The following is a 6,375-nucleotide window of genomic DNA, read 5'->3' on the forward strand; positions in this document are numbered from 1 at the left end:
TACGGTAGCCCAACCCTGCCAGTGAGGAAAATGACTAAATGCATATTTTGGTGTCAGGATCAATCATTTCCCATTCAAAAAACAGTTCATGGCATACATCAATTTGTTCTACAAAACCTGCTTTGTTTGAATACATTTTCAGTATATTTTAATAATGTTGTCTTTGGCGTTTCAAAGCCTAAAAATGTCAAATGGTGTGACTGTATGAATAAATGAACAGATAACTGACACTGTTAAGAGTGGCATTTTTGTTGTGAGAAACAAAAATTATAAAACTTCAGCATGTTATGGTTGAAATCTTTGAAACAAAGAATGTTATTAAAACTTGGCAATATAGATTTCATGCCCCTCTCTGATGACTTTTCATCCAGCTTCCTGAGTAATGTCCCGGTTAAAGTAGTAAAAGACCACCTTACTTATCTTGGCCTGACAATACCTTGAAAGCCAAAATTGATATTTAAAATGAATTTTGCTGAGTTCCTCTTAAAACTTAAGGAAGATATAGGTAGCTGGAAAATGTTGCCATTATCTATGATTGGTTGTATAAATTCTATTAAAATGATCTCTGTCTCTAGGTTTCTTTATTTATGTCAAAACCTCCCAATTTTTCTCACATCTGCATTTTTTTAAGGAATTGGACTCTATAATTCTCCCTTATATTTGGAATTATAAAAATCATAGGATCTCAAAAAGGCACCTGCAAAAAACACAAGATAGAGTGGGGGGTTAAGTCTACCAGTTTTCAAATATTACTATTGGGCTGCTAATCTTAGGGGCTCCTGATCTGCCTGGAGAGAGAGGGGTCTAGTTTCCATCAAGGGCTTATATGTAAACGGTCAGTTTACATGTTCATTCAATTGCAAGATCAATTTAACTGCTGTAAGTGACAGAACCATGAATTCTGCTCTCTAGCAGAAAAATCTGAAGGAGAATGTCCGGCCATCAGTTAGTGACCGCTAGCACAAGAACACATGGGTTATGCAGCGGGACAGTGAAACACAACAGGAAGTCCTCCTCTGAATGGCTTAAAACAGGGTCGGAGTGGGACTCATTTTCAGCCCTGGAGTTTCATTGCTCAGACCAGCCCACTTTAGCTAACAACTGTTCACTAAAGTTATTCCAATGCGGATTAAGTCTTCAGTAATTAATGTTCAAATGGGCTATTAATATTTTCTAAAAGCATTGAAGTTCACTTTTAACATTCAGGTAGAGATATTCTGGAAACAATTTAACTATGTGTAATTGTTCACACTGTAGAACATCAGCTAGCCTGGGCCTTGTGTGTCACTGACAGCAACAATCACACTGAGCTCTATACTGGGGTGAAAATTTTTTTTTTTTTAATTAAGTTTAAAACTTTAAGAAATATTTTCTCGAGTCAAAGAGAGCCATTTCCCACAATTAAAAAATTAAAAATCAATATTTTTATTTCATAATTTTGACTGTTTCATTATTACGATCTTCTATGCCATTCAATTTCTAAGTGCAGGTTTTATAGCCGTACGAGTCTTTTGTTGTTTTGATATTTTTCCCTTCATAAAACCCTTTTTTCCCCCAATCATTTGTTGGCCAAGTTAGTTTTCTTCACATATCATGCCAATACTGTACTCCCATTTTTTTTTTTTTTTTTTTTTTTTTTTTTTTTACATTAACTGAATCCTACCTTTTCATTCTCATGGCATGTGAAGTGGTAAAGGCTTGACTCAACTCAACTTTCTTTATAAAGCACTTTAAAACAACCACAGCTGAAACAAAGTGCTGTACATAAATAGACAAAAAACACAGGGATAAAACAAAACAATGAATAGGTATAAACACTAAAATAATTGTTTCACTGTTTTTAAAACAATTTAAGAACAATAAAACAATGACTAAAAGCAAAACATAAAACACTAAAACAGGAGCAGAGTCTCATGTGGGGTTGAAAGCCAAGGAATAAAAATGGGTTTAGAGATGAGTTTTAAAGATGGACAGTGAGGAGGCTTGTCTAATGTGGGAGGGAAGCTCGTTCCACAATTTTGGAGCAGTAATAGAAAAGCTCTATCCCCTCTGAGTTTCCATTTTGACCTCGGTACCTCCAGGACTCTCCAAATGAAGAGTTAGCAACACCTGCTAGCAGGTTGCAATAGATAAAACCAATGTGATTCTTTCTAAGTTTGAGTGAATTCAAATGAAACACATAAAACCAATGAGATTTGTTTACATAACGGTTCGGTCAGTAGGTGGCAGTATGCATCTGTAATGTTGTATTGTGGTCTGCAGGTAAGACCAAAGAACAAGAATAGTTGTTTCTTTGGAGGAATGTTGACTCCTTGTTTGGAATTTTTGTCTCTACCAGCCAGCATTTACTTGATACTTAAACTTTTTAGCAATCATTACTTGTTCTTCCGTGTTTTATCAAAAAACATTGCTATTACTAAATCACATTAGTGGTTTGTACAATTCAGCTGAAAGATGCAATGCAATGATCATGCTAAACTGAGATAACTTAGTATGTTTAGTTCTTTAAGGGGAGGGGCTATTTCAAAATGTTCAAAAAACCATGGGTGAGACTGTCAGTGCATCTGTTGGCATGGGCAGGCAAATGCATTATTATGACTTCAACACATGACGAAGCCAGTGCTTTGCCTCACTGTGTCTCCACCCCACCAGGGAGAGAGTAATCAGTTGACATGCTACACTGCTTCAGTTTCATGTAACACATCAACTTCCCTACCCACAGTCACGGACACATACTAGACTTAGTTTGCACCACTGGCCTCACTATCCATAATCTCTCAAGTCTCAATCTCCACATCTCTGATCACCAAGCAGTAATTATGGACACTGACCTTCCCATTCCCACCCCTAGACAAAAGCGTAGCATATCCTTCAGAAACATCAATACAGCCTCCCCACTGCCCTGTCTGCCTCCATATCTACTCATATCATTGCCTCCCCTGCCCCCCTGTCTAACAACCCCTCTGAACTAGTTTCTTATTACAACAACACACTCACCTCCTGTCTTAATCAACTGGCCCCTCTCAAAACCAAAACTGTCTCCTTCACTCGCTCCGCCCCCTGGTATACCCCCACCCTCCGTTCAATGAATCTCGCAAACGGCAACTGGAAAGACTCCATAGAAAAACTGGTTTAACTGTTCACCTCCAAGCTTACACCAACTATATTCAGGAATACAAGCAAGCCCTCAACTCAGCCTGGTCCCCCTTCTTTTCCCAAATCATCCACTCTGGCTCTTCCAACCCCAAAGCTCTTTTCTCCACCATCAATAAACTCCTCAAACCCTATGACAAAACCTCCTCAACTTTCATGACTGACAAATGCAACTCATTCCTCTCATATTTCCAAACCAAAATTGACAATATTTACAGCCCCCAACTGTCACCTCTGCCTCCCTACCTACAACCCCTTCCATCATCATCCAACCGCTCTCCCAGATCCTTCCTGTATCCTCCTCTGACCTAGCCAGCATTACTACCAGCATGAAGAGTTCCACCTGCACCCTTGACCCCATCCCATCAAACCTCCTCAAAAACTGCCTGCCAGCCATCTCTCCCCTCCCCATCATCAACTCTTCCCTTCTTACTGGTCTTGTTCCCCAATCCCTAAAACTTGCAGCTGTTACCCCCATCCTCAAAAAACCTGGACTCAACCCTGATCGCATGTCTAACTTTTGGTCCATCTCCAACCTCCCCTTTCTGTCAAAAACCCTGGAACGTGTCATGACAAGTCCCACCTCTCCCATAACAACCTTTATGAACCTTTCCAATCCGGCTTCCGACCCCAACACAGCACCAAAACAGCACTACTGAAAGTCACCAACGACTTCCTCCTCTCATCAGACTCTGGCAACATCAACATCCTCATCCTCCTGGACCTCTCAGCTGTATTCGACACCATCAACCACTCCATCCTGCTTTCCTGTCGGGAACATTCACTCCACATCACTGGTACTGCACTTTCCTGGATTAAATCTTACCTCACGGACAGACAACAATTCATCCACATTAACAATTGCTCCTCCTCCACTGCTCCCCTGACACAAGGCATCCCCCAGGGTTCAGTGCTTGGTCCCCTTCTATTCATAATCTACCTGCTCCCCCTTGGTCAAATCATTCGCCACCATGGACTCAATTTCCACTGTTAAGCTGACGACATCCAACTGTACATCACCACTGACACACACTCCACATTAACCAACTGCCTCTCTGACATAAAAACCTGGATGACTAACAATTTCGTTTCTCTAAATTACAATAAATCTAAACTCATGCTCATTGGCCCCAAATCCCTCACCAAATCCATCCATAACTTCAGCCTCCAATTTACACCTTCACCCTGCCCCCCCCACACCCACAGTCTTGATATCATTTATGACAGTCACCTCTCCTGTAATCAGTACGTCACCCAGCTCACAAAAACTGCCTTTTTTCACCTAAAAAACATACCTGTCCACTACTCTCCTTCCCTGCAGCTGAAACTCTCATCCACGCTTTCATCACATCCCAACTTGATTACTGCAATAGCATTCTTTATGGCATATCCTCAACAGTCCTCAATAAACTTCAATACATCCAAAACTCAGCAGCACGTCTTCTGACTCATACCTGCTTCCATGACCACATTTCCCCTGTCCTCCAAGACCTCCACTGGCTCCCTGTCCCCTCCTGCATCCAATTCAAAATCCTCCTCCTCACCCTTAAAGCCCTGAACCAACAGATCAAACCAGGAACCTTCTTGCTGTGAGGCAACAGCGCTAACCCCTGCAGCCCTACATTGCTCACTAGCACCCTTTTCATTTAAAGTAAGTATTATTTTTTCAAATGTTTTTCAGTGTTCCCTCACCTTTGGAAGAGCATCTTCTCATCGTCCTTAAATGCACTGTTATATGCTGTTCTTAAGTGTTTAATCCTGGTATCACAGCTCAGGTTCTTCGGCTTGTAGCAGAACCAAGGGTCACCTGTGCGGGGGTTGGTGAAGTTGCACTGTGGCTTTTTGTTTTGACATAGACAAATATTACAGACGGTAGTTTCAGAGATTGAGCCTGAGTGGAAGACGCTCTTGAAGATCAACCTGTCAGGATTTTCTCTGTTCAGCCTGCGCAGAACTGTGATAGCAGCGCTTGATGAACAAGCTCCACCTGAGAGAACAGAGGACATGAGTTTCAAAGTTATCGCGTACACAGCGTGCCAACAAATAGATGGAGTGTTTGACCCGGACTGTTGACCTGAACTGATAAAACAATATGAAGGGTTAGTTTTACCGGCTTGTAATACTGCGCTGTAAACATCCTCTTTTTAACTGCCACCCCACTTCCCTCTTTCTGTATCTCCTTCTCTGCTTCTCCCTCCGTTTTTCCTGAGTCTCCCTATTCTCATTTCTGTATCTCAATCTTTTACTTTCCTCATCTTTCGTTGCTCTCTCTTTGTTATTTCCCCTTTCTCTTTCAGCATTCACCTCTTTTCTGCATCTCCCTCTTCTCTTACCCCTTTTTCGTCATCTTCCTCTTTTTCATACAGATTCCACTTCCCTTTTATGTTATCTTTTAATTTTTTGCATCTCTCCTCCAGGTGGCTTAACATTGTCTTTGTTAGCAAACCAGCCCTGTAACGCAAATTTTGTCAAGTGAATAAACCACGAAAATCATCAGTTCGAGAGTCAACCGTCATTCATTCAGGAGGGATGCTACATTCACTATACTTCTGGCTTATTCTAATTTGAAATAATTAAAAAAACCTCCATTACTACAGACTCATTCCACTTCAGATTGATAGTTGACAAGCTCACAATGCAGAATGCGGGCCCTCTCACACTGCGGGGGCTGTGGGGGTATACTATACGGTCCAGCAATCTAACAAATAGTGTAGTCACACCTGCCCTCTTTGTAGAGTCTCTAGATAACATTAGTTATGAGTTTACGCTAATTGATTGATTCCACTCAATTCCACCTCAACAGGTGATACCTTTAGCATCACCTATGGTACGATAACATTTCAGTAGACAGCCTTGAGCTTTACCTGGACCTGTGTGCTTCCTTCCCAGAGTAAAGTGAACGAAAATGAAATAGAATCTTCACTCCATTTTGTTTATGTGAGTTAGAGCTATGAAAGACTTGACCTATCCAGCCTTTCTTGAATGAATCTGCTTCCTCATCCCCTTATATATGTGACTCTTGAATGAATATGTCTGTATTTTGGGATTTCAAATATGTTATTAGTTCTTTTTTTTTTATGGAATTGAAACTTCCAAAAATTCTAGATTCATTTTATACAAAGTGAAACATTTCTAGACTCTACATGTGCCAGCTCCTGTTGTTTCTGTCTGTCACAAGCGAGGGCTGGTCAGCATACATTTATAAATCAAACATCCTTTAAT

This window comes from Cheilinus undulatus, linkage group 23, assembly GCF_018320785.1.
Source record: "Cheilinus undulatus linkage group 23, ASM1832078v1, whole genome shotgun sequence".
NCBI classification, from domain to species: domain Eukaryota; kingdom Metazoa; phylum Chordata; class Actinopteri; order Labriformes; family Labridae; genus Cheilinus; species Cheilinus undulatus.